Source organism: Lepus europaeus, chromosome 20, assembly GCF_033115175.1.
Source record: "Lepus europaeus isolate LE1 chromosome 20, mLepTim1.pri, whole genome shotgun sequence".
Classification (NCBI taxonomy): domain Eukaryota; kingdom Metazoa; phylum Chordata; class Mammalia; order Lagomorpha; family Leporidae; genus Lepus; species Lepus europaeus.
The window spans coordinates 21,234,034-21,261,632 of record NC_084846.1 but is presented as its reverse complement, the minus strand read 5'-3'; the positions used below and the strand labels follow the sequence as shown (position 1 = coordinate 21,261,632).

The 27,599-nt window shown below is 41.0% G+C and overlaps 1 long non-coding RNA gene across 1 annotated transcript in view; it reads left to right on the top strand.

Annotated features, from left to right (window-relative positions):
* LOC133749229 (uncharacterized) overlaps positions 1-27,599 on the top strand; it is a 57,412-nt gene that overhangs the window by 11,556 nt on the left and 18,257 nt on the right. Inside the window, exons 2-3 of the long non-coding RNA XR_009864580.1 lie at positions 136-235; positions 16,099-16,185. This is a non-coding gene — a long non-coding RNA (uncharacterized LOC133749229). The remainder of the gene's footprint in view (positions 1-135; positions 236-16,098; positions 16,186-27,599) is intronic.

The window sequence follows — 27,599 nt, the reverse complement described above, 5'->3', positions numbered from 1 at the left end:
AATTGTAATCTCTTTACATATAGCTTAAATATATGGTACAGTGTGAGTACCCATGTTCCATAAAATGCTACCATTTTAATACTTCACAGAGTCAAATTTACAAGTCCATTTAGATATTCTTTTTTTTTCTTTCAGCAAAAATCTGCTTAGAGTGGAAAAAACATCATGTCAGTGTTGCTGTAGCAAGGCTTACTTTGCTTAGGGTATTTCACCTGACCACCGAGTAGGATAAAATGTAAGTATCACTGAAAATAGATTTTACAGTCATGTGCCACATAATGCCTTTTCAGTCAACAGTGGACACCACATACAATGATGGCCCCATAAGACTGGAATGGATCTGAAACATTGCTACCACCTAGTGACATCATAGCTATAGTCATGTCAAAGTGCAGTGTGTGTTACCCATGCTGATGTAAGCAAACCCACTGTACTGTCATTGTAAAAAGTACATCACATAGAATTATGCACAGTATGCAGTACTTGATAACAATGAGGATGTTCCTAGTAGATGTATTTACTTTTTTTAAATTTTATTTGTTATGCAAGTTTCATGTATTTCATATATACAAATTTAGGAACATAGTGGGACCTGCCCTCCCTTCCACCCATATTGCAACCCTTCCCTACCCTCCCTCTTGGATTCCCATTCTTAATTTTTACGATGCTCTATTATCAGTATACTTAGTGATCATATAGTTGAACCTACTCTAAGTAAAGGAGTTCAGCCAATAGTATGAAGAGAAAGAAAAGAAAAGAAATGGAAGAGACAGGGCTGTAAACAATCATCCATTCTCCAAATGGCTATTTTGTTCAAATTTATTACATTTTAGGTATTCTGTTATTTGCATCGAATCAGGGAAAACATATGTTCACTAAGTATAAAGGTTTCCAGGTGTGACCATCTTGTTGCAAGGCAGGATTTTTTTTTTTACAGTTGAGTAGTAATCCATAGTGTGTATATACCATAATTTCTTTATCCAGTTAATAGTTGATGTGGGTTGATTCCATATCTTAGCTGTTGTGAATTGCACTGCAATGAACATGGGGCACACTTAACTCTTTCATATACTTGGTTTGTGTAAATTCCAAGGAGTGGGGTGGCTGGATCATATATTAGGTCTATATTCAGATTTCTGAGCTATCTCCATACTGTATTCTACAGTGGTTGTACCAGTTTATATTCCCATCAGCTGTTGGTTAGGGTACATTTTCTCTGGACCCGTGCCAGCATTTGTTGTTTGTTGATTTCTGTAGGCAAGCTGTTCTGACTGGAGTGAGGAGAAACCTCATTGTGGCTTTGATTTGCATTTCCCTGATGGCTAGTGATCCTGGGCATTTTTGCAAGTGTTGTTTGGCCATTTGGATTTCCTCTCTTGAAAAATGCCTGTTTAACTCCTTTGCCCATTTCTTTATTGGATTGTTTTGTTGTTGTTAATTTTTTGAAGCTCTTTATATGTTCTGGATGTTAATGCTTTATCAGTTGAGCAGTTTGCAAATGTTTTCTCCTATTCTGTTTGTTGCTTCTTCATTTTGCTAAGTGTTTCTTTTGCAGTGCAGAAGCTTCTTAGCTCAATGTAATCCCATTTGTTAATTTTGGCTTTGATTGCCTGTGCTTCTGGGTTTTTTTCCAAGAAGTCTGCCTATGCCAGTGTCTTGTGGAGTTCCATGTTCTCTAATAATTTGAATATATCAGGTTATAGATTTAGGTCTTTGATCCATTTTGAGTGGATTTTTGTGCAAGAGGTAAGAGGTAAGGTAGGGGTCTAATTTCATATTTCTGCACATGGAGATTCAGTTTTTCTAGTACCATTTGTTAAAGAGACTCTCCCTGCTCCGTGGATGGGTTTTAACTCCTTTATCAAATAAAAGTTGGCTGTAGATGCACGGAGTGATTTTTGGAGTTTCTATTCTGTTCCATTTGTCTACAGTCTGTTGTGCCAGTACCAGGCTATTTTGATTGTAACTGCCCTGTAGTAAGTCTTGAAATCAGGTATTGTGATGCCTCCAGCTTTGTTTTTATTGTATAATATTGTTTTAACTAGTCAGGGTCTCTTGTGTTTCCATATGAATTTCAGCATAGTTTTCTCTAGATCTGCAAAGAATATTATTTGTATTTTGATTGGTATTGCATTGAATCTGTAAATTGATTTTAGTATGGACATTTTGATGATCTTGATTCTTCCAATCCATGAATATGGAAGATTTTTCTATTTTTAATGTCATCTTCTATAGTATTTTGTAATTTTCATCATAGAGATATTTGACAATCTTGGTTAAATTTATTACAAGGCATTTTATTCTTTTTGGAACTATTGTAAATGGTGCTGATCTTAGAAGTTCTTTCAACTTTTTTTTTAAAGATTAATTAACTTGTTTGAAAGGCAGAGTTAGAGGCAGAAGCAGAGAGAGAGGTCTTCTATGACTGGTTCACTCTCCAGAAGGCCCACAATGGCTGGAAATGCATTGATCTGAAGCCAGGAGCTTTCTCTGGGTATCCCAGAGGATGCAGGGGCTCAGGGATTTGGGCCATCTTCTACTGCCTTCCCAGGCCATAGCAGAGAGCTGGATTGGAAGTGGGACTTGAACTGGTGCCCATATGGGATGCCAACACTGCAGGTGTCAGCTTTACCCACTATGCTACAACACCAGCCCCTACAAGTTCTTTCTCAACAATGAGAAAGTGTACAAAGCCTTTTGATTTTTCTGTGTTGATTTTATATCCTGCAACTTGACTACACTCTTTTATGTGTTCCAATAGTCTTTCAGTGCAGTCTTTTGCATCCTCTTTATATAGGATCATGTCTGCAAATAAAGATAGTTTCACTTCTTCTTTACTAATTTATATCCCTTTGATTCCTTTTTCTTGCTTAATGGGTGTAGCTAAAACTTCCAGTATTATATTAAATAGCAATGGTAAGAGTGGGCATCCTTGTGTGGTTCCAGATTTTAGGGTGAATACTGTCAGCTTTTCCCATTATAATAGGATGCTGGCCATGGGTTTGCCATAAATTGCCTTGATTGTATTAAGTAATATTCCTTCTATATCCATTTTGCTTAAGGTTTTCATCATAAAAGAATGTTGCATTTTATCAAATGCTTTCTCTGCCTCTACTGAGATAATCATATGGTTTTTGTTCTTTAGTTTGTTACTGTGGTGTATCACATTGATTGATTTGTGAATGTTGAACCATCTCTGCATACTGGGGATAAATCCTACTTGTTCAGGGTGACTGATCTTTCTGATGTGTTACTGGATTTGATTAGCTAATATTTTATTGAGGATTTTTGCACCTATGTTCATCAGGGATATTGGTATATAGTTCTCTTTCTATTGTATCTTTTGCAGGTTTACGTATTAAGAAGTTATAGGCTTTGTAGAAAGAGTTTAGGAGGATTCCCTCCTTATAGACTGTTTTGAATAGCTTGAGAAGAACTGGAATTAGTTCTCCTTTAAATGTCTAGCAGAATTCAGCAGTGAAGCTGTCCAGTCCTGTGGTTTGTTTTGTTGGGAGAGTCCTTGTTACTGATTCAGTATCCATCTTGGTTATTGGTCTGTTTAGGTTTTCTGTATCTTTGTGACTCAATTTTGGTAGATTGTATGTTGCTAATAATCTATCCATTAATTCTAGGTTTCCTAATTTGCTGGCATATAGCTCTTTGTAGTAATTTCTGATGATTCTTTTTATTTCTTTGGTATATGTTGTTACATTTCCTTTTTCATCTCTGATTTTATTGATTTGGGTCTTCCCCCCCCCCTTTTTTGGTTAGTTGGGCCAATGGTGTGTCAATTTTGTTTATTTTTTTAAAAAAATAGCTTTTCATTTCTCTGATTTTTTGTATTTTTTTGGTTTCAATTTTATAAATTTCTTCTCTAACTTGAATTATTTCTTTCCTCCTATTAGTTTTGGGTTTGGATTGTTGTTGATATTCTAGGCTCTTGAGATGCATAAATGATCTCATTTACTTGGTACTTTTCCAGTTTCTTCATGTAGACACTGATTGCTATAAACTCCCCTCTTAATGCTGCTTTTGTTTGCTGATTTCATTTCCTTTGGGTAAATTCATAGGAATAGGATGGCTGAGTCATATGGTAGGTCTACATTCAATTTCTGAGGTATTTCTATACTGTCTTAAATGGTGGTTTTACCAGTTTACATTCCCTCCAACAGTGGATTAGGGTATATTTTCTCCCACATCCTTGCCAGCATTTGCTGTTTGTTGATTTCTGTATGAAAGCCATTCTAACTGGGGTGAGGTGAAACCCCATTGTGGTTTGGGTTTGCATTTCCCTGACGGCTGATGATCCTGAACATTTTTTCATGTGTCTGTTGGGCATTTGTTTTTCCTCTTTTGAAAAATGTCTTTTTAAGTCCTTTGCCCATTTTGTAACTGGGATGTTTGTTTTGTTGTTGTGAAGTTACTTTATCTTTTTATATATTCTGGTTATTAATCCTTTATCAGTTGCATAGCTTGCAAATAATTTCTTCCATTCTTTCAGTTGCCTCTTCACTTCCTTGAGTGTTTCTTTTGCAGTACAGAAGCTTCTCAATTTGATGTAATCCATTGTCTGGATCTGGATCTCAGTGGGAATGCTTCCAACTTTTTCCCATTCAATAAGATGCTGGCTGTGGGCTTGTCGTAATTGCCTTGCGTTGAGGAATGTTCCTTCTATACCCAATTTGCTTAGAGTTTTTATCGTGAAAAGGTGTTATACTTTATCTAACGCTTTCTCTGCATCTATTGATATAATCATATGTTTGTTGTTCTTCATATTGTTAATGTGGGGTATCATATTGATTGATTTGAAAATATTGAACCATCCCTGCATACCAGGGATAAATCCCACTTGGTCCAGTTGAATGATCTTTCTGATGTGTTGTTGGACTCAATTGGCTAAAGTTCTGTTGAGGATTTTTGCATCTATGTTCATCAGGGAAATTGATCAACAGTTCTCTTTCTGGTGAGTCTTTTTCAGGTTTAGGAATTAAGGTGATGCTAGCTTTATAGAAATTATCTGGGAGGATTCCTCCCTTTCAGTTGAGTTGTTTTGAATAACTTGAGAAGTATTGGAGTAGTTAGTTCTTCTTTAAATGTCTGAAAGAATTCAGCAGTGAATCCATCCAGTCCTGGACTTTTCTTTATTGGAAATTTCTGTCTTGGTAATAGGTCCGTTTAGGTTTTCTATGTCTTCATTGTTCAATTTAGGTAGGTTATATGTGTCCAGGAAAATCTATCCATTTCTTCTTGGTTTCCTGGTTTGTTGGCATACAGCTCTTTGTAGAAATTTCTGATGATTCCTTTTATTTCTGTGGTGTCAGTTGTTACATTTCCTTTTTCATCTCTGATTTTATTGATTTGGGTCTTCTCTCTCTTTTTTTTTGGTTGGGCCAATGGTTTGTCAATTTTATTTTTTTCCAAAAAAACAGCTCTTTGTTTTGCTGATATTTTGTAATTTTTTTGGATTCAATTTTGCTGATTTCTTCTCTAATTATTTCTTTTCTCCTACTAGTTTTGGGTTTGGTTTACTGTTGTTTTTCTAGATCCTTGAGATGCATTGATAGCTAATTTATTTGGTGCCTTTGCATTTCTTGTTGTAGACACCTATTGCTATAAACTTTCTTCTTAACACCACTTTTGCTGTATCCCATGTTTTGATAGGTTATATTGTAGTCTTCATTTGTTTCTAGAAATTTTTTGATTTCTCTTTTGAATTCTTTTATAATCCACCATTCATTCAGGAGCCTGTTATTCAGTCTCCATATGTTTGCATATGTTCTAGAGATTCATGAGTTGCTGATTTCCATCTTCACACCAATATGGTCTGAGGAGATGTATGGTATGATTTTAAGTTTTTTTAATTTGCTGAGACTTGCTTTATAGCCTAGCATGTGGTCAATTCTAGAGAAAGTTCCATGCACTGCTGAAAAGAATGTGTATTCTGTAACTATAGGATGAAAAGTTTTGTAGATGTCTATTAGGTCCATTTGATTTATAGTGTCGATTAACTCTGCTGTTACCTTGCTGATTTTCTGTCTAGTTGATCTGTCCATTATGAAAGTGGAGTATTGAAACCCCCCATTATTATTGTATTAGAGACCATGTCTCCCTTTAGATCTGTTAACATTTCTTTTATATAGCCAGATGCCCTGTAATTAGGTGCATATATGTTTAGAATATTTAAATCTTCCTGTTGAATTGATCCCTTAATCATTATGTACTGCCCTTCTTTGTCTCTTTTAACAGTTTTTGTGTTCTGTTTTGTCTGATATTAGGATGGATACACCAGCTCTGTTTTGGTTTTTGTTAGCATAGAATATCTTTTTCCATCCTTTAACTAAGTCTGCATGCAACTTTGTTTGTAAGATGTGTTTCTTGTAGGCAGCAAATAGATGGGTTTTGTTTTTTGATCCATTCAGCCAGTCTGTGTCTTTTAACTGGAGAGTTGAGGCTATTTACATTCAAGGTGACTATTGATAAGTAATGACTTTGCCCTGCCATTTTTCCATAAACATTCCTATTTTTTGCTTTAGATTTCTTCTGTACTTTTACTTTTTACCTTCTTTCATAGTGATGACCATGTTTCTGTGTGCAGCATATTGTTAAGCATCTTTTGTAGGGCTGGACAGGTGAGGACAAATTCTTTCAATTCAATTTCTGTTTGTTATGGAAGGTCTTTTATTTCACCTCCATTCATAACTGAGAGCTTTGCAGGGTTAGTATTCTGGGTTGACAGGTTTTTTTTCCTCTTAAGACTTTGAATATCTCTCCCCTTTCTCTCCTAGCCTGTGGGGTTTCTGATGAGAAGTCTGCTATGAGTCTAATTAGAGATCCTCTGGAAATCTGGTGTTTCTCTTGTGCTTAGAATCTTTTATTTATTTCTGTGGAGAATCTGATCACAATGTGTTGTGGTGAAGATCTTTTCTGGTCATGTCTATTGGAAGTTCTATGTACTTACTTCCTGTACTTGGATATCCTTTTCTTTCTTCAAATTTAGGGAAAATTTGTTATTATTTCACTAAAAAGGCCTTCTAATCCTTTCACTATTTCCTTGCCTTCAGGAACTCCTAGAACCCATATGTTGGGTCTTTTGATAATCTGTAGATTCCCAACAGAGTTTTTAGTTTCCTAATTTCTTTTTCTTGTGTCTGGTCTGACTGTATAATTTCCTGTGTTTTGTCTTCTAAGACGGATACTCTTTCTTCTGCTTCACCGATTCTGTTGTTAAGGCTTTCCACTGCATTTTTTATTTCTTCTATTAAAATCTTCATTCCCAAGATTTCAGTCATTTATGGTTTTCATTAGTTTTTGCATTTGTTTCTGATTACTTCTAAGTAATCCTATGATCAATTTTTTTGAATTCCATTTCTGGCATTTCTTCAATCTCATCATCTTCACAATCTAGTATTGAAGTGTTGTGTTCTTTTGGGAGCATCATGTTATCTTCCTTATTCTTGATTCTTGAATTGGTGTGTTTCTTTTTGGCATTTGTAGAGATACTCGTTGGTTTCTTTGTTTTCTTGCTGTGGTGGCTTTTATGTTTGTACTATGTGTGGATTAGTGGAGTGTCTACTTTTAGGGTATACCTGGAGGCATGTGGTGGGTGTGGCCAAGGAGCTCTGCTCAGTGTCCCAGTGTGAAAGGCATACCTGAGGTGACACACCCAGATTTGGCATGCTAAATCTTTTTTTTTTTTAATCAGAGGGGAGATTTGTTCTTGTCTTTTGGCATAGACTCAGCTGAGCTCCTCAAAGTAGATGAGTGTCTCAGTGCTAGCCCCAGTGGGTATATTATTCCTCCCCTCTTCCACAAGGACCACACAAAGGATGTGTGCAGTCCTCTGTGTAAGCTCAGATTCCCCAGCAATGCCCCTTACCAGGTAACCAGGGAGCCGATCGTTTGGAGTCTCCCACTGTGCTGCCTAAACTCCCAGCCACACCCTGAGTCCTCCCATGCAGTTTCAGTGTTTTCATAGTCCTGGCATATAAGCATCCCACAGTCACAAGCACCCAGAACCCTGTTCTGCCCACCAGACTCAGGAGTCTCTGCTTGGCTGGTTACTGGGTGTAGACACGAGCTGGTGCAGCTGTTACATATGTCCAAAAATGGTGCCTGCTCTCTATCAGCTTGTTATAGGACACAGTTGCAGGGTGATCAGGGAGAGAGAAAATGTTCCCCCTTACTTTATCTTTTCTCCTGTAGTTTGGGAGGTACACTATCCCCCACAGAACTCTAAGTCTGATTCCCTCTTGACTCTTGTGCAGCTTTTTGCCAGTGGCTTGGGCTGCTACAATCTGGTCTTACCTCACCCTCCAATGCTGGTGTGGAGGCTCTCGGTTGCTGGGATCCTGAGTTGTGCATGTCCTCACCCTCCATGTAGGTCCAATGTGTCCCTCTGATTTGCGTAGAGTTTGCTCTTCTGTTTTTTCCCTAACTCTTATCTGATACTGCACTCTTTCCACTTTTTAAAAACTAACTTCTCCTGGACTAGAGCAGCAAACTCCCTCCCTATTCTGCCATAGTAATCCCCATCATCTAGTTTGACTCTTTTTGCTGGAGAATTCAAGGTGGTTATTGATAAAGTCATGATTTAGCCCTGACATTTTTCTATAAAAATTCCTATTGTTCACTTTGGATTTATTTTATTTTGTATTTCCACTGGTGGTTTTTCTGCCTTCTCATTCTTTCCTAATGATGGCTATTTTTCTGTGTTTCTAAGTGTAGCACATCCTTAAGCATCCTCTCTAAGGCTGCATGAGTGGTGACAAATTCTTTCAATTTCTGTTTTTTATGGAAGGTCTTTATTTCACCTTCATTCATAAATACAAGCCTTGTGGGGTATAGTATTCTGGGTTGACAGTTTTTTTTCTTCTAATACTTGGAATATATCTTGTCATTCCCTTCTAATCTGTAAGGTTTCTGATGAGAAGTCAGCTGTGAGTCTAATTGGCAATCCTCTGAAAATAATCTGGCATTTTTGTGATGTCTATTTTAGAATCTTTGTTTTACTGTGCAAAGTTCGGCTACAATGTGTGGTGGTGAAGATCTTTTCTGGTCATGTCTGTTAGGAGTTCTCTGTGCTTCATTTACTTGAACACCCCTTTCTTTCTCCAAAATTGGGGAAGCTTTCTATAATTATTTTAAATGGCCTTTTAATTCATTCTTTCTACTCCTTCAGATCCATATGTTGGATCATTCGATAGTATCCTATAGATTTCCCAACCCTGTTTTTAAGTTTTCTATTTTCTTCTTGGTGTGTGTGTGTGTTTTATCTGATTGTAAGAATTCCAAAGATTTGTTTTCTAGTTTGGATATTCTTTCTTTTGCCTCATCGACTCTGCCATTAAGGCTTCCCACCACAGTTTTATTTGATCAATAGAATTTTTCATTTTGATTTCTCTTGATATTCTCAATTTCCTGTGAAAAATTTTCATTCATGCCATGTATGTTTTTAGTTCGTGCATTTGCATCTGATGATTAATTTTCTAAATTCCATTTCTGGCATATCCTTAATCTCTTCATCTTCACATTTTTAGTATTGAAATGTTGTATTCCTCTCGGGGAGGGGGGAGAGTCATGGTGACTTCCTTATTTTTGTTGTGGAATTTTGGCTCTTAATGTTTAGCATTTGTGGAGTCAATTTTTTATTTTTTTCTTCAGTTGGTTTTTATCTTTGGGGCTATGCTTTGTGGCTTAGTGGAATGTCTACCCTTTCAGTGAATACCAGGAGGCGTATGGTAGGTATGGCCAGGGGCCTCTGATCAGTGCTCTGGGGGGCTGGCCAAGTTTCCAGGGTAACACCTGAGTGTGATAGAACTCCAAACTCAGTTATGCCCTACAAGTTTTCATGTAGCCACCAAGGTTCCAAGATCTCAGCACAAAAGGCTCCCACAGACACCAAGACCAGAGGATGCTGTTGGCACGAGTGACCCTCTGTCTCGTATCTGCCAACCCACCTTCCTGCCAAGCTCTGAGGCAGTGGGGGCTGTGGACCATTCCCTTGCTCATAGCTTTGGATCATGCACTCACAGTAGAGTCACAGACCTAATATGTGTCTGTTGCTGCTGCCAGCACTTCCTTCCGGTGTCCTGTCTCAGTGAGCTGTTATGTGCATGCCTGAAGGCTTCCATAGTCATGGTCCTGTTTTAAAATGGCCCTGCCCTCTCTCAGCCAGATTGTGAGTTCTAATTTGGAGAGATTGGTTTGAACCTCTACTTCTACTAGGACCACCAGCAAGTGCCAGCTCCTTGGGCTCCAGCCCAGACCCATGCCATGCTCGCTCTCTGGCTCTGTCTCCATGGATGGTACAGACCAACCTCCCCCGTCTCAAAAATGCAGCTGGCTATGGCTCTCTGTAGCTGTGGTTCTCTAGGTGCACAGCAGCACTCACCACTCAGGTTCAAGTCATTTCCCCTCTTCCTGTGGGCTTCCTGGGTGATTTTCTCTCCATTTCACCACCACATGTGTACCTCCTACACTATTCTCCACACTGTTTCTTCCTAGCCCTGTGGAGCTTCCCACTCCCTAATCATTTTTCCCACATTCCCATTCTTAGGCAAGACAGGACTGTATTGAAATGTGCAGATGACTATAATGTATGGAAATAACCTTAAGAGATTAAGGGACACTAGGACATTTTAGGGGAAGCTGCTAAACTTTGCAGTTGATGTCACTGTGCAAAACTATTGGGAGTCATTATCGGAGAGAAGCTGTTGCTAAAGTGCAGGACAGTTCTCATGACTTAAAAAGCACAGGAATTGATTGGAGACTCTACTAGAGTAGAATACCTGATTGGACCTGTCTTCAGATTTGTTTTATTTTCCTTGAATTCTGTAATAAGGTATATCAGAAGAGATATCATAAAGTTTTGGTGGTGTTATTAGTGGCCACTAAATGTAAGAGTAAATAAAAAAAATTTCATTCTCCATGGGTAAATCAAAATTGACACTGGTCTGAAAAAAACATGCAAAAGGGAACAGTAGAGGTAAGGATTTACAGTAGAGGTAAGGATTTACAAAGGGGCAGAACCAGGGCAAGCCAATTAATACATAGGTCTGATGAACTGGAGCCACACCCAGTGTTTTGAGTCAACTATAATGTCATGTCTGTGTTAGATCACATACAAACCCTTGTACCACTCCACTTTCCCCATGCCAGCAGCATGAGGCTCCACCCCCTGGCTCCAAGATGACTTTACAAGATACACAGTACGATTGTCTCATTGCTAAACTGTGTGACTCTAGTAAAACATCCATTACATTTCTGTCTTCTAAGCAGATCCTGGGGAAACAGTTAAAATTAGCCCAGAAGCCTTGGGGTGCTGACCACCAGATAGTTCATCTTGAATGCAGCATTTAACCCATAGACCTCTATTTCTTCTGTAAGAAAAATGGTGCCATGTAGGTGCTAATATTCATCCAAGCTGTGCTGTGGTTCACATCATAAGAAAAAAGGGCACACTCTCCTTATGAAATTAATAGCATTCATAGTGTTTGCTAGTGGATTAAAATATATGTACATTGAATCTAGGAAATATAGCTTAAGTGCCTAAAGATTTTAATATTCTGTGCTTTATTATACCATATTATAATTATGCTTTTATTTTTTTCTCCAGATCAAGTGACCTTAACCTATGATTTCTGGTTAGGAAACTTGTATTTGAGATGTTACTCTTTCTTAACCTATTAGCTTTCTATGACTGTGAATCATGTCTGATCATGCAGTGGACAAAAGGCATGGATAGGTAGCTTTCCATCAGAAAAATGCACAGCTAGATTGACAAATTTATTAAATATAGAAAATTTTTTAAAATTAAACTTTTAGTTTATTATATATGAATCCACATGCAAGCATAAGAAATGATATAGATACCGTACATATTTTTTTGAAAAAAGTTATTTATTTGAAAGGTAGATTTACAGAGAGGCAGAGAGTGCTGGTTTACTCACTAGATGGCCTTGATGGCTAGAGCTGAGCCAGTCAGAAGCCAGGAGCTTTTTCTAGGTCTCCCATGTGGGTACAGGGTCCCAGGGACTTGGGCACTTTCCCAGGCAACAGCAGAAAGCTGGATCTGAAGAGGAGCAGCCGGGCCTTGAACCAGCGCCCATATGGGATGCTGGCCAGTGTGACTGCTGGGATAGGGAGAGGAGGGTGAACAGGGAGATCAGATGTGTCTGCCTCAAAGAGGACTTTGAATATGAAACATGAAGGGTGGATATTACATGGAAAGCCATTTCAGGATCTCATTTTCAAAATTTGTGTTCATTTTTTGTTTGAAAGAGACACAGATAGACATTTCATCTACTGTTCATTCCCCCAAATGCCTGTAACAGCCAGGGCTGAGCTAGGTCAAAGTCAGGAACCTACAAATCAACCAACACCTCCCATGTGTGTGGCAGGAACACAAGTACTTGAGCTGCCTCCCAAGGTGTGCACGAGCAGGAAGTTTGTTCAGAGAAGTATAGCCAAGACTTGAACTGGAGCATTCCGATAGGGATGGAGGTGACCCTAGTGGTGACTTAACAGCTAAACCAAACAGCACCTCCCATTTCAGTATTTAGGAGAATGAAATTACTTATTAAAAAAGCAATCTGGCTAGTGAGTGGAGACAGAGGGATAAATCAAATACCGTCCAGTTCTACAGGGCATACAAAGGGGTGACCACTGGACTGGACAACATAAAAATGATGTAACATTGCCTAGAGTCACTTCAGGAGCATAGTGGCAAAGGGAAGTTCCAAGAGGAGTTGATGGGGAAGGAAGTAGAATCCATGAAAACATAATTTCGTGAAAGTGATTCAGTGCCTTTAAAAATACCCTACCGGCTGGTGCCATGGCTCACTAGGCTAATCCTCTGCCGGGGTGCTGGCACCCCGGGTTCTAGTCCCAGTAGGGGCACCAGATTCTGTCCCGGTTGCTCCTCTTCCAGTCCAGCTTTCTGCTGTGGCCCATGAAGGCAGTGGAGGATGGCCCAAGTGCTTGGGCCCTGCACGGGAGACCAGGAGGAGGCACTTGGCTCTTGGTTTCGGATCGGCACAGCAGCCATTTGGGGGGGTGAACCAATGGAAGGAAGACATGTCTCTCTCTCCCTGTCAAAAAAAAAAAAAAAACCCTACCAAGACCATGTCATCTTCTGCTTTTAAACACATTATGTGCAAAGCTTTCAAAGTTGGAAGGAGCTGTAGAGATGAGGCGGCCCGAGCCTTTCATTTCACAGATGGCCTGAATCGGGTCTGGAGAACTTAACTAGCTGCAGAGCCAGATGCTCAGTTCTGAATGTGCCATTCTTTTTACCATCCCATACTGCTGCTAGTAATAGCCAACACTTATTGTTCGTTAGGTGCCAGGTACTATGGCAAGAACTTTACATACGATAACTAATTCTTATAATATCATCCACCAAGAAAGTTCTATTAAAATCTCACTGAGGCTCAGGAAGTTAAAGTGTCTGATCTAACATCATCTATCTAGTAAGTTCTGCAGAGCTGGAGTTCAGAACTCAGATTCACAAAGCTGTGTTCTTAATCATTGGTTTGTTCAGCTCTGGTCGGTCCTTATGACTTACCTTAAAATGCATCTCTCCATCATTTACTGTGCTAAAATTTAAGATTCTGTCATCTGTCTGATCTCATTTAATTTCACGGTAGCCCCCTCATCGCTCCTAGTAGAAATAGTAAAAGTATTTTTAAGTTTTTAGGCATGTGGTAACAAAAGTAAAAACATATTGGCATCAGACTACTGATCATTGCAATGAACTCTATCATTGATCAGGTGAGAAACCCAACTTGTAAAGATAATAATGTAAGAAATGTGTACTTCTGTCTGAGCGTGCTCGTATCTCAACTTCCTTTCCATCAGATTTTCCAACATTTAAGTTACACAAGGAATAGTATAATTTTCTCAGGGAACTTCAGAATATCTACTACCTGGCTGTCAGCACTAGAAATTCAATATTTTTCCTAAGAGTGAAAGAAAAAAATCACCATAATTTTTAACACTTGGAAGTTTCAAATGAAAATATTACTTGTCTTAAGTTGCTTGCTTTTTTAAGATCTGAACTTCAGGATCCAACTGGATTTTCACTGAAATTCACCACCGTTCCGTCAGCAGCTGTGGGCTCCAAATGCTATTTCTGCTTTTAGCCCGTGGAAGAGCTGTGCTGAGAAACCGCAGGAGTCCATCAGACTCGCAGGGCCCGGATCCTGCCTGCTTTGGAGTTTTCCATCTTCAGATCAAAGCTCTCCATGCCCGTCAGCAACTTTTTAATGCATCTGCGCCTTGTGTGCATGACTTCCCTTTAAACACTCTCCTTGGCTGACTTCTCTGACGAAGTTGTCTGCTTGCCAGGAGAACAGCGTTAATGCAGCCGTGGCTGTGGGGCGTTTGGGTCCCTGTTTTGTTTCTCTTACCGTCCAGCTTCAGCGTGGGAGGAATCACCATTCTTTTTACTGGGCAAAGGGGTGTTAGTTTTCAACATGCACCAGCTGTGAAATTAGAGAGATAAATGAGAGCCACACTTAGGAAGAGACTTGAAGACCCAATAGAAGCAATGCATGCCATGTCCTCAAAACCTTTGTAAGTAGGTGTTTTTTTGAACTTACACTTGTTGTATGTGTGTGATGAGGTCAGAAAAACTTGGAAATGTTTTTCCTTAGCATTTAAAAAAAAGTGCCGAGTTGATTTAAATAGTCCCCATGGTCTTGTTTTAATGAAATGAAAAACAATAGAGCTCAAGAACTACAGCCCAAATTCCCAAGGGAAAAGTTTCTTCTGGAAAAAGTTAATGTTCATGAGTTATGGGAAAGTGGTAAGAGTCAACATATCACTTGCTTTGCTTGCAGTTCAATCGGGTCTTAGACTTACACTCATGCTATGGCATCCTGTGAAACTTCAGCTTAAATATCCTTTCACATTCAATATTTGGTTGACAGGTGAATTAGTTCATTTATTTATGGTTTATCTTATGTAATAATATTATGCCCATATCACAAGTAGAAATAATTACCCATGTTTCCCCAGGAATTCCCAGTATATGAGTGTTGAATTAAGCAGATCCAAGCCAGCCTCTTGTCCTTATCACGTTCCCCCTGCTGTCTCCTAGGAGGGGAGTTGGCATCTGTGAAATGATGGTCAAAGTTGGGTATCTATTGTTCATCTACATTTTAGTGGGGGAGGAGGGTTAGAATTTTATGAAGGAAGGAAGAAGTGAATGTGAGGAAGAACAGGGTGTGACTGGCAGTGTGGCACAGGGTGACGGGGTCACATACAGGCTTGTACAGAAGGAAACATGGTCTTGAATTTGTTTTCAGTCTGTCCCAACCTAGCAAGGAGAAATAGTGCACTCTGAGGACCCGTTTTCCAAATCGTGACATTCTGGTTTTGTGGATTTAGAAGAGCAAGAAGTTCAAGTCTATACAGCAAAGCTTACAGTCAGGAAGGGCTACTCAGCAACAGGTGAGAAAGAGTTGTAATAGGCAGAATGTCAGATTGGAGTGATCCCCACATTACTGCTGGTTAGCCAAAAATGTGTGTGGAGTCTCAGCAATTATTTAGGAGATCAATAGAAAGCACACTTCATTAGCCATATGGTTTGGAGCTGTGCATGTCTCTACTCAGCTTTTAGGACTATACACATACATTCATGTATTCTAACTACTTAGGATAGTGTCCACATCTTAGATATGTTTTTACTGCTCAAGCTTCACAACACTGAGATTTCCATCCTTTAAGAATGAGGAAGGATATATATTCTTGGCAACAGATGTAAGGAAAATATTAGAATAGTTCTCATGAGTCAGCACTTTAGAAATACAGTATGATTAGAGAATAGATGTATTAATATAACCAGGTTAAAATAGTTTCAATTGGAACATAGGCAGATTCACACTCAGGAGATAGCCGGCAGTGTTAGATCTGAACACATACCATGTAATATCCTCATTGAAAGAGGGCTAATGTGTATATCTTGTTAAAGATGAGTCTGGAAAATATGCTATGTTTCATCTAAAGATAATTCATAGCAGTGGAGCTGATTATTTCAAGAATGGTGGCACGTTCATGTTTAGTGATCAAGTACTATGTCATTGACTCCCAATTTAGAAATCTCAGATGCCTGCTGAAGACAGGAAAACTAGCCCCAGCAAGCTACTGAATGCAAGTGGCCTACCTCTGGAAGCCTCCTAATGAGTGAGTGATTTTTCTGTTCTCCAAAAAGTCTCTTTAGAAATGGGAGGGAAAGTCACAGTTCTGTCTGTCCCCCTCTGCCAGGGTTCCACGTGGGGCCTCAGCTGCCCACCCCTGTCAAAGGTTCTGGTTTAGAGAAAGCAGAAGACACTTGATCAGTTCAGTGGTCACGTAGGCACTTTATTTTCTCATTTTACACTATTTTTGGCATCTTACTCATTGCAATGTTCAGTCCTTCTCTCTCTTTAGAGTCCCTTTATGCAACCCAATGATGAATACCTTCTATATGGATTCAATCATGTTCACACATTTTCCCCCCTTAAGATGAAGGTGGAATGTTACAATTGAAAGCAACAGTAGGACTCATGAGAATTTGACCAAGTCCACTGTTGTCTGGAGGATTGTTTATTCAAATTGCTGTCTTTGATTAGTTCCAAAATTCATGGTGCCTTTCTCTGTTTCCCCCTCCCCCCACCTTCTTCAACAACTGTAATTAATCACAGAATTTTGGCATTAATCTCTCTACCAAGGCAATGAATACTCTTCGAATGAATGACAGTTATTTCTTTGTGTTAAGTCTCTGTGCCCCAAGGCTATTAAAGTTTCTCCACATTCTTCAAAGCTTTCTCTTTCAACTTTTGGCTAAAAACAACAAGACAGAACAAAATCCATTATCTGGATCTCTGAATTAATCTCCATTCAAATGCCTGGTTATTATAGCACTTAACCCTGTTTATCAAAGCTTTTGGAAGAGCATTTTAGAAGCTCATGCCTATGAGTTGGGTAGAAAAGACTACACAGCGATCAAAGCACTTGGACCAGGCAGCAAGATTAAAAAAAATACAGGATTGACTGTCCATTTTATTGCTCTAGGGTTCTATTTCTAGATTCTGAAGGATCAAAGGAGTTTTTCACTTTTTGGATATCCAGGACGTACTTCTTAGTGTGGTGGGGCTTATCTCACTACATGGTGAAAGACACTGGGTCTTACGACTGGGCTTTAAACTTTATGTAAACCAGGCCCTCATCCTCTTGACATAGTAACCAGCCAAAACCTCCTTTGTTGATCTTACCAGTTTTTGTCGATTGTGTTCTCTCCTCCTTCCACCTGCCCTAGTCTGTCACCCAATACCTCGCCTAGTTTTCAGAGAAATTTCAAAATAGCCCAACTGAGAGCTAATGGAAGCTCTGTACAATATGTATTGAATTACAGTGGCTGGAAGCAAACTGTCCCTAAAATGAAAATATGTGGGGAAAGACATGGTCTCATTGTCAGTCATTTCATGTGAATGGGCTTAGGTACAGCCAGACCCAATATTAAAACAACTCCATCAAATAGAGATGAGCCTCATGCAGAATTAACTTATCACAAAAATTCTTGTCTGTTGCATGTTAGAATGATTTTGGACAATTGTCCCAGTGCCTAATTGATATGACGTCTGTAAGGATTTGTCCATGTTGATCAACTGACCATATGGATTATTACTTTTTTAAAAGATTTATTTGAAAGGAAGAGTTACAACAAAAGGGAGAGAGTCCTCCATCTAGGTCTCCTATGTGGGTGGGTGGCAGGGGATCATCCGCTTTTCCTGGGCCATTTAGCAAAGAGCTCCACCAGGACTGGAGCTGCTGGACTCAAAGTGGCACCCTTACAGGCAGTTGTTTTACTTGTTATACCACAATATTGGCCCAATATTGTCATTTATGTGCTGGAAGGACACTGATGCATATAAGATTGAATACTTCCCTACACCAGCCCTCATATTAGATGTGGCCTGACCAGGTGGGCCATCTTCTGATGCCCTTCCAGAACAGAGTAACAGGCAATGACACTGAGGACATAAAGTGAGAGATTATCTCAGACATCAAAAACTTATCCGTGTTAGGGAAAATGAGTTCATTTACATTGAAGGCATCACTGCTGTTGAGATTTACTATTTTTGTGTATCATTTTCCTTGATAAATCTTCCTTGACAAAGTGACCTGTGAACTGAATTTGGAAAGGAAGGACATGAAGTATATTCCCTGTAGAAGAAATAGAAGGGGTGGGGCTGGCACCCCATGTTCGAGTCCCAGCTGCTCCACTTCCACTCCAGCTCTCTGCTACATCCTGAGAAAGCACTGGAGGATGGTGCAGCTCCGGCCTTTGCAGCCAATTGGGGAGTGGATGGAGGACCTCTCTCTGCCTCTCCATCTTTCTGTGAAATAAGCAGGTTTTTCATTTATTTATTATCTAGCTAGAACACAGAGGAAGTTGGTGGTAAAACTCCTGGGGGGGGGTCTCAAAAACCAGCCTAAGGGGCTTGCTGTTACCCACTGCAGGCAATGGGAAGCCAAGTCTGTCCTCCAGGTGAGCAGCTACTGGAGGCTTCATAGCCTGCTCCCTTTGCACCAAGTTGACCACCACCTCAAAGCACATTCAGCTGGTTTTTAAGAATGAAGTTCTCGAGTCTTGTTATTAGAAAGCTTACTTCAATAGGCCCAGACCAGCTTCTCCAAGGTCCTGTGGCTTGTGCTTCCTTCAGTGTAAAATGTTCTCAAGCAATGTGAAATACATAAAAATTATCACATTTTCTCGGATTGAGCTTTTTGCGCACATAGATTATGGTCTTTTCCATTCTGTATTAGTAGCTACTCTTTGTGCAGCTTGGTCTAATACAAATGCCATTGAATTATGTACTTTCCCAGGCAAGATTCTCAGAGGAGAGGATGAGGACAAGCAGCGTGCCCTACCTCTGCATGCTTCTTAGTGTGGTAGCCAGTCTCAACATTCCCTTCCCCACATCCAGGAATTCCTGCTCCTCTCCCACAGTTGGTCTGTATGATCAAACCCTACAGCTAAAGAGATGATACGTCACTTCTGAGTTTTGGTAGTAGAAGATTGCAACTACCCTGGGACCTCTCTCCTGGGGGAAGCCCGCTGGCCTGTCAGGACACACACCTGCAGTACTTAGAGAGGTACATGGGGCAGAGCTGTCCTGCCAACTGCTCCTGGATCCTTGGCCCAGAGTAACTAACGTGATGATGATTCTAAGCTTCTCGTGAGGAAGCAATAAATAAAACATTTAACAGGGTTAATCAGTTTGGGGTTTCAAACAGATAGCATTCAAGTTGAGACAAAGGAAGTTTCAGTCATCTTTGTCAAGTAGCCCATTTTTATGACAATTTTTTCCTTAAGGAAGATCTGTACAACAGTTCAGATTCAGTGCTTACTGATCTAGTGCATAAACATTATCTCTTAGCCAAGACTAGAAGAAGGGAGGGCCTGTGGAAGAAGAGCTAAGATTGAGACCATGCTCCGTCACTCACGCTCTGGGATGTCAGCATTGATGCTCTGCCTATCTTGAAGGTTAGGTGAGTCACTGGACTGTGCACCGAAAGTTTCTCAAGTGCAAGGGCTTTACACACAGCAGTGCTGGGTCTTTGGCCCATCAAGTCCCATTTCCTGCCTCAGCTCCAGGACAGCCCTGTGGCAAGCCAGAGGCTCCTTCCTGGGGAGATTCCCTGGCTCATTCTAGGCTTCTCAGTCAGGGTCTGACCCTCTATATTGCAACTGATATTGAGAGGAAGGCATCAGTTGGAAAACAGCATCTTTGCCTCTTCAAAGCTAGGAACATTAGGGACCTCATATTTCCTGTGGTAAGAGAGCCCCAGCTGCCTTACTGAATAGAGTTTCTAAATAAATGCATTCAACCATCCAGATCTCAGACTTTTTTTTTACTTTTGACAGGCAGAGTGGACAGTGAGAGAGAGAGAGAGAAAGGTCTTCCTTTGCCGTTGGTTCACCCTCCAATGGCCGCTGTGGCCGGCGCACCACGCTGATCCGATAGCAGGAGCCAGGTGCTTCTCCTGGTCTCCCATGGGGTGCAGGGCCCAAGCACTTGGGCCATAGCAGAGAACTGGCCTGGAAGAGGGGCAACCGGGACAGAATCCAGAGCCCCGACCAGGACTAGAACCTGGTGTGCCGGCGCCAGAAGGCGGAGGATTAGCCTGTTGAGCCACAGCGCCGGCCTCAGACCATGTTTTTAAAACGGAGATTTTTTGAGTCCAAATTTTTGTGCATATTAACTTACATGTTTTATATTCAATGCTGAATATAGCCTTTTCATACAATTCTTGTGACCCAGTAAGAGCTTGCAAATCTTTCTCAATGGCAGGAGAAAGCTTGGGTGTGGAACGGTGGACGTTCTGGCATAAACAGCCCTGAAGAAGGTTGAAAGGTAAACACTTCAGCTGGCTCAGGGAGTGAGAAGGGATAACAGCTCTCGAGGGGTGTTCTACCTAGGGGTCTTGAGCCGTCACCTGTTCATTAACAGATCTGAGACCAGCTTCCCAAGGTAACTTACCAACTTACAGGAGCTCAAGTCATTGTCTCAGTCTGCTTATGCGTGGAGGGGGGGAATACAACACCCAACCCCCCTCCGTTTATCTCAAAGTATTCCCAGCCAGCTTCCAAATCACACACTAGAGTGATCTTTACATGGGAAGATGTGCCTGGAGGACATGCCAGAACATTTCTCACAGACAGTATTCCAAAGATACGTTTTTCAAATAAAATAAAAATGCTTCTGACAAGCATTTCTACATCCTATTGCATAATAAAATGAACAACTTTTGCAGGTATTTTTTTCCCCCCTGATGAGTCATCCTATTGTTTCATAGACACAGCTGGGGAAATGCAGGTATTGGGAGAGCAGGTGGTGGCCAGAGGAACCGATACAGGGAAACTGGGCTTGGAGACAGAAGTGGGCAAGCTTGGATTTTTGCCAGTCCTGCACTGAAAGTTTCTCCTTCATAGGACAGCTTGATATGCCTACCTTCTACAGATGCACCCATGTCTCATCCGGGACCAGGAAGGCAGAGTTTCCATACAACTCTCAGGATGCTTCGTACATGCTAAGGTACCACCCCCCCTCCCCCACCTCATCAGAGAGGCTGATGGAGGAGGGACCCGATTGTGCCTGGGGACCCCATCTTTCTCCTCATAAGCAACTCTGGCTCAGTCAGGATGGGTGTTTCTCCATGGTCGCCCACACTCATGCATGGATGTAAGTTCACTCTTTTAAACAAATCTGGTTCTCACCTTTGCACCTTTTGTAAGGCTCTCTTTGAATCCTTATTTCTGTCAAGAGCAAGAACCTAGAGTAAAGATTAGGATCCCTATGCCCCTATCAGTACCACCTGTGCCTAGAGGGGTGAAACTTTCAACTCTATTCTCCCCCTCACCTCTGTAAAGGGGAGGAACTAGATTGATCCAATCACCAGTGATAAATAAAAAAGTGACTTTGACAGGTAGCATTACAGACAGAGAAAGGTTTTCCTTCAGTTGGTTCACTCCCCAAATGGCTGCCACGGCCAGCACCGAAGCCAGGTGCTTCCTCCTGGTCTCCCATGTGGGTGCAGGGGCCCAAGCATTTGGGCCATCCTCCACTGCCCTCCCAGGCCACAGCAGAGAGCTGGCCTGGAAGAGGGGCAACTGGGGCTAAAACCCAGCACCCATATGGGATGCCAGCACCGCAGGTGGAGGATTAACCAAGTGAGCCACAGCATCGGCCCCTGAAGTCACTCTTAAATAAAACTTTGAATCATGGGGCTTGGACAGCCTCCAGGCCACTTCCCCTATGCTTGTTTTCCAAAGTAACCATTCCTTAGTTACATCCTTCCTGATAAATGAGTTCACACCAGTGCGTGCTTCCCCCAGTTCTCTGAGCCATTACTGCAAATTCTCGAACTAGAGGAGGGGGTTATGAGAACCATCAACTTAATCAGGCTGAAGCATGGGGGACCCACGTTCTGGACTGGCATCTCCAGCCGGGGAGACGATGCTAACTTCAGGTGGATAGTGCCAGAAGGGAATTGAGTTGTAGGATGCTCAGTTGGTAAGTGTTGAGAAGTGAATGGCATAGGGAATAACCCCACAGATTTGCTATGGGAAATGAAGCGCAGCTTCGAGTAAGACCAAATATTACAGGGCCTTTTTGCGAAGGCTTCTCTGTCAGTTCCCATCTCTTGGTTGTGGTTGCCTCTCTGGGAAGCAGACATCAGATGGTGACTTTCTCATGGGCTCCTGTTGGAGACAGTCCTCCTGGATGGGTCATCAGAGAGATGGAGGGCCTGCAGCAGGAGCCTGCCCATTGCACAGCTACAGAGGTGGAAGATCCGCTCTGCCAAACCTCAACCCCCTTCTGGGCTCCTCGTGACCCCCACCCCCAGGGCAGTCCTTCAGAGTGGGTTATCGACAACTGAACATCCGCCTAAACGTTTGTTCTGATGGTCTTGGAAAACCCATGCTTCCTGAAGTCCAGCTGCAGCGGCAATGAAAACTCTCCCCAGCCGCCTCCCTCCCTCAAGTGCAGGCTGTCCAGTCTATGCAAGCACAGTTCTGGGGCAAAAAGGAAGCTTCCATTCAGTATAGGTATATGTCAGTGAGTTACCTGTTAAGGCAGTTCCCAAGACGGAGGGTGAACTGAATGAATACTGGCTGGGTGAACAAAGGTTGAGCTTTGTTCAACTCCTATTAGACCAAAAGACATTTCTCCAGTGGGAGCCTAAGAGCTTTCATTCCATCTTGCCCTGTTTTCCTTGGGGAACATCTGTTCCCCAACCCATTTATATGGCACATCACATACAGTGGGACTGTAATTAAGTCGCTGCAGCCTTCCCCTCGCTTGGCCAACCAGCATCATTTTCATGATCCCTTCTTAAGCCTTGGTTTCCAGCCCTTTAATCATCTCTGCTCTCTTCTGGATCCAAATGTCCCACTTACTTTTAAACTGTAGAGATGCAAATGGAAATCTATCATAATGACACTGTAAAAGTTTGGCAAATTTCAGAGGAAACCAACATCTGCTTGGTCCTTTCTCATTAAGGGATTCTAAGGAAAAGCCATAAAATTTATTTTGTAATTAATTCAACAACTTCCCTTCTAGCCTAAGTCTTGCTAATTATATACATACAATTTCTATGCAAAAATGAGTTTAGGAATGGAGGGTTTGCAACATGCTTTTACATGCATTTTAAGGATCTAGATGCAGGATGCTAGTCTGTACGGTTTTTTTATTTTTACTTTTGCTTATTAACTCAACAGCCTTGCTTTTCAGCAAGTTATTTTTCAGCTTAAAAATATTTTTGTTGGGGCTGGCGTTGTGGCATAACAGGTTAAGCTGCCACCTGTGACACAAGCATCCCATATGTGCACTGGTTTGAGTCCTGGCTGCTCCACTTCTGAGCCAGCTCCCTGCTAATGTGCCTGGGAAAGCAGAAGATGGCCCAAGTCCTTGGGCCCATGCACCCATGTGGGAGACCTGGATGAAACTCCTGGCTTTGGCCTGGCCCAGCCCTGGCTATTATGGCCATTTAGAGAGTGAACCAATGGATAGAAGATCTCCTCCTCTCCCTAGCTCTCTAACTCCACCTTTCAAATACATAAATAAATCTTTAAAAAAAAATTGTCTTGGTATAGAATGTACTAAATAGGAACAAAAATAATAATAGTACCTATCTTTCACATGTATAAGTTAACTTCTTCCTTATTCCCATCACCAAATGAGCCCCAGACTGTTCATCTCCATTTTTCAGATGAAGAAAATGAGGGTGACAGAGGCTGAAGATTTGCCCACACATAGCCCCCAGTGAGGGCAGAGCTGAGATTCAAGCGCTGGAAGCCTAGGCCTAGCACTGCATTCTAGGATCAGGACATCATGCCATACATTTAGAAGCATGAGGGTGCACCAGCCCTACTGTATATGTCTTTAAATTGAAATTTTTTTTATAAATGCATAGAATTTTCTTTGTATCTAAAGACTTTTCTCCTGCAAGTGAAGCATCTTGTATCTGAAATGGTTGGGACCACAAATGTTTGGGATTTCAGGATTTTTCAGGTATTGGAAAATTTGTGTATTGAGTTTTCTTGGGGCTAGAACTCAAGTCTAAATGCATAATTTGCCTGTGCTTTATACACACCTTATACCCACAGTCTGAAGGTAATTTGTTGTAATGTTTTAAATAGCTTCATGCATGAATCAAAGTTGCATGGTGTGATTCCACTTGTAGCATCATGCGGGCACTCAAGAAGCTTCAGATTTTAAAGCGTTTTGGAGGCTGGATGTAGAAAGTAGGAATGCTCACCTGATAGTTATTCTTGCCTTCTGATGCTGGCTTGGCTAAGAGACTCATACTTGATGCTTTACTGGTATTGTCTCTGTGCTCCCTAGTATCAGGTGTGTTTCACTCACTTTTTGCCCTGAGAATGAGTATGAGTGAATTGAACTTCTGTTGGATCAACTATTGGGTTCATCTGATCATCATGGATTGCAAATATAACCAACAGGTTCTATCACGGCTGCGATGCACAACTTGGGCTACCTCAAAATACAAAAGAACGCATGATGCTATTGTTCTGAGTCTAGTTCTTTTCAGAGTCAGGGTTCCGGAACAGATGACACTGTTACCATCCAGGTCCCCCTTGAGACCTCTGCAGGAGCACTCTCTGAACCATCACCAGACATCCCCGTTACCTTGCCCAAGCTTTTGCTATTTGGACTGTTCAAGTGTTTTACTTCAACTTCAAGGAAAATACTTGTAACTACCTTGCTGGGGAAAATAATCATTTCCTGATTATTTTATCAGATTAATTGAACATATTAACAACTGCTTAACAAAGTCAAGCCTGTGGGTTCTTCTTAGGTCTATGTAAGAACACCCATGAGCCTATCCCCCAAGAATGTACTTGTGCTTAGCATCTGAGGACAGGACGGGAAAATAGCACTTAGATTCCTACATGGGCATCTCAAGGGCATTTTAGAAGATCCTCTTAAACCATTTCCTAATGTTACAGGATATTCTCTGAAACAATGATTCCTCTTTTAAAGATATGATATGTACGTGGGTATATAGTGGGAGCTGCACAGATCAGGAAATACTCCAGCTACCCCCGTCTCCTAGCACGCAGCAATTTGTCAAGGAGTCACAGTGAAACATGAACAATGTTTATCTCTCGGGAAATGGGATGGAGATGAAGACTGTGTCTTTTCATTTTATCCATTTCCTGCAATTTAAAAAATTCTGCACTTCCTTACAGGTAGTCATCCAAACAGTGAAATCGCAAGCCATTTTTCCCCCTGTGTTAAACAGAAATAGTATTTTGAACTGCAAAGTGCTTTTAAAATTTGAATTAAAATTCAGATAGTTGGTTAGCTTGACTGAAAGAAAATTGCCTATCTTCATTTTTGTTTCAAATTTTAGCACTGAAAACATTCTTATTTTCAGATAAGGAAATGAATGATTTATCTAAGTTCACACAGCTGGTTAGTGGCTAAACCTAGAACTATGAATTCAGATCTCCTAACTCTAGCCAGAACTTTTCCTAGGAAGACACTTTCTCCAAATAATTTTAATTTTCGACTGTAAAAACTGAAGTTTTCAATTGTACCAGGAAGCTAAACTTTGGGACAAATATAAATACATCTAAAACATATGACTCACAGGTCCTGTGAAATACAAGCATGTGCAGTAAAACACTAAGTGCTGGAAATACACTAGTTCAAAAATGAAACGGTGCTCAGCTGGGGTAAAAATGAATTCTAAGGGATAGAGAGTTTTAGATGAGAATAATGATCTCATCTCTTGGAGCCATTCTTTGGTTGGAAATCTAATGACATATTTTTCTAATTACACCTTATAAAAACTAATCCCTTTGGGGTCAGCATTTGTAGGGCAGTAGGTTAAGTATGCTACTGCCTATGATACTGGCATCCCATATCAGAGCACTGGTTCAAGTCCCGGCTCCTCCACTTCTGATCCAGCTCCCATCAGAAGATGGTCTAAGTGCTTGGGTACTTGCACCCATGTGGGAGACCTGGATGAAGCTCCTGACTTTGGCCAGCCCTAGCCATTATAGCCACTTGAGGAGTGAATGCATGGATGAAAGAACTCTTATCTCTTTCAAAATAATTAAATATTTTTTAAAGGAAGAGCAAGCAAGTCAGTGAGTACTTCCATCTACTGGTTCACTCCCCAGATGGCTACAACAGCCAGCACTCAGCTAGGCTGAAGCTAGGAGCTTCACCTAGGTCTCCTACATGGGTGGCTGGGGTCCAAACACTTGGTTCATTTTCCATGGCTTTCCCAGGCCATTAACTGGGAGCTGGATCAGAAGCGGAGCAGCTGGGACTCAAACTGGAGCCAGTGTGAGGTGCTGGCATTGCGGGCTGGCTTTATTAGCTTGCAACACCACAATGCCAAGTATATATGTGTGTATATATATATATATATATACATACTGTAATCCTAAATACTCCTCTACTAGCCCTCCTTATTTAAATAGATGTGTGCACTTGTAAAGCCTGATGCACTGTTATGTTTCATTCAAAGATTTAACAGTCATGAAAATAATTATTTAACAAAATGAACACTCAGCTAGACGGAAGTAAGAGGAAAATTAGGTTTCATTGATGCTGACGGTGAGTTCAAAGGCAAGCTTATTAAAAATGTACCTTGGGAGCCTGTAAAGCCACTGTTTTCCCCTACTGGAATCATAGTCTCATTCCTCTGGAGAGGCCGATTCCTGTTCACCAAAAGGTTCAGCTTAGTTAACACTGGGAACCAGTGACACAAGGAGAGAGTTTCCTCGTTGCCAAACACACAGGGGCTCTCTATGGGGCCTGCTGGCTTCCGCCAAGGAGGGAACATCAGACAGGAGGTAGCAACAGTGATTCAGCACTGCTTCAGGCTCGGTTAAATCAGTGACCATCACAGCGCTTCCCTCTCCACTCAGAACCTTTCAAGTAAGCTTGGAAAAGGCTTACTTCTATTCCTTTCCAATCTGCTGTATGTGAGCTGCAAGAAAACATTAAGAAAAAAAAATGATGCTGAATTTCAGGTCAAATTCCTGGAGATAAAAAGAGAAATTGCTACTTTGTTTGTGGCTGCCTATACGCTGAATTTGATAAAATTCATTGATAAAATTAATTATTATTTCACCATAACCCTCTTCCTGGCAAACATGGTCATTGCCAGTAATCCTCATTTGCATTATTTTCCCTTAAAGTGCCCTAGTAGGATGATAGACAATGGTTTTACTTTTTCTTATGTGGAAAATGTTTTTGGAAAATCAAGTAACTAGCCCACAACAGTCACTGGGTCAAGTATGAGGCTTGAGAAGAGAATGGATAAAGTGAGGCAGGTGCCAAATCCAGGGAACCTGAGAAGTTTTGGCACAGGAGGCGGCGGCAAACCCAGGAAAAAGGCTGACTCACCAGGAAGTGGAATTAGCACAAAAGGTCAACTTTCTCTCTGAGATACAGGGAAACTCACAAGACATGTCCTTGATATTTTTTTTTAAAGTCTAAATTTTTGAACAAACACATGCCATGCCCAGAATTTGACTTTTCTAGAAAAACTTTGAAGAAAGACTTCAG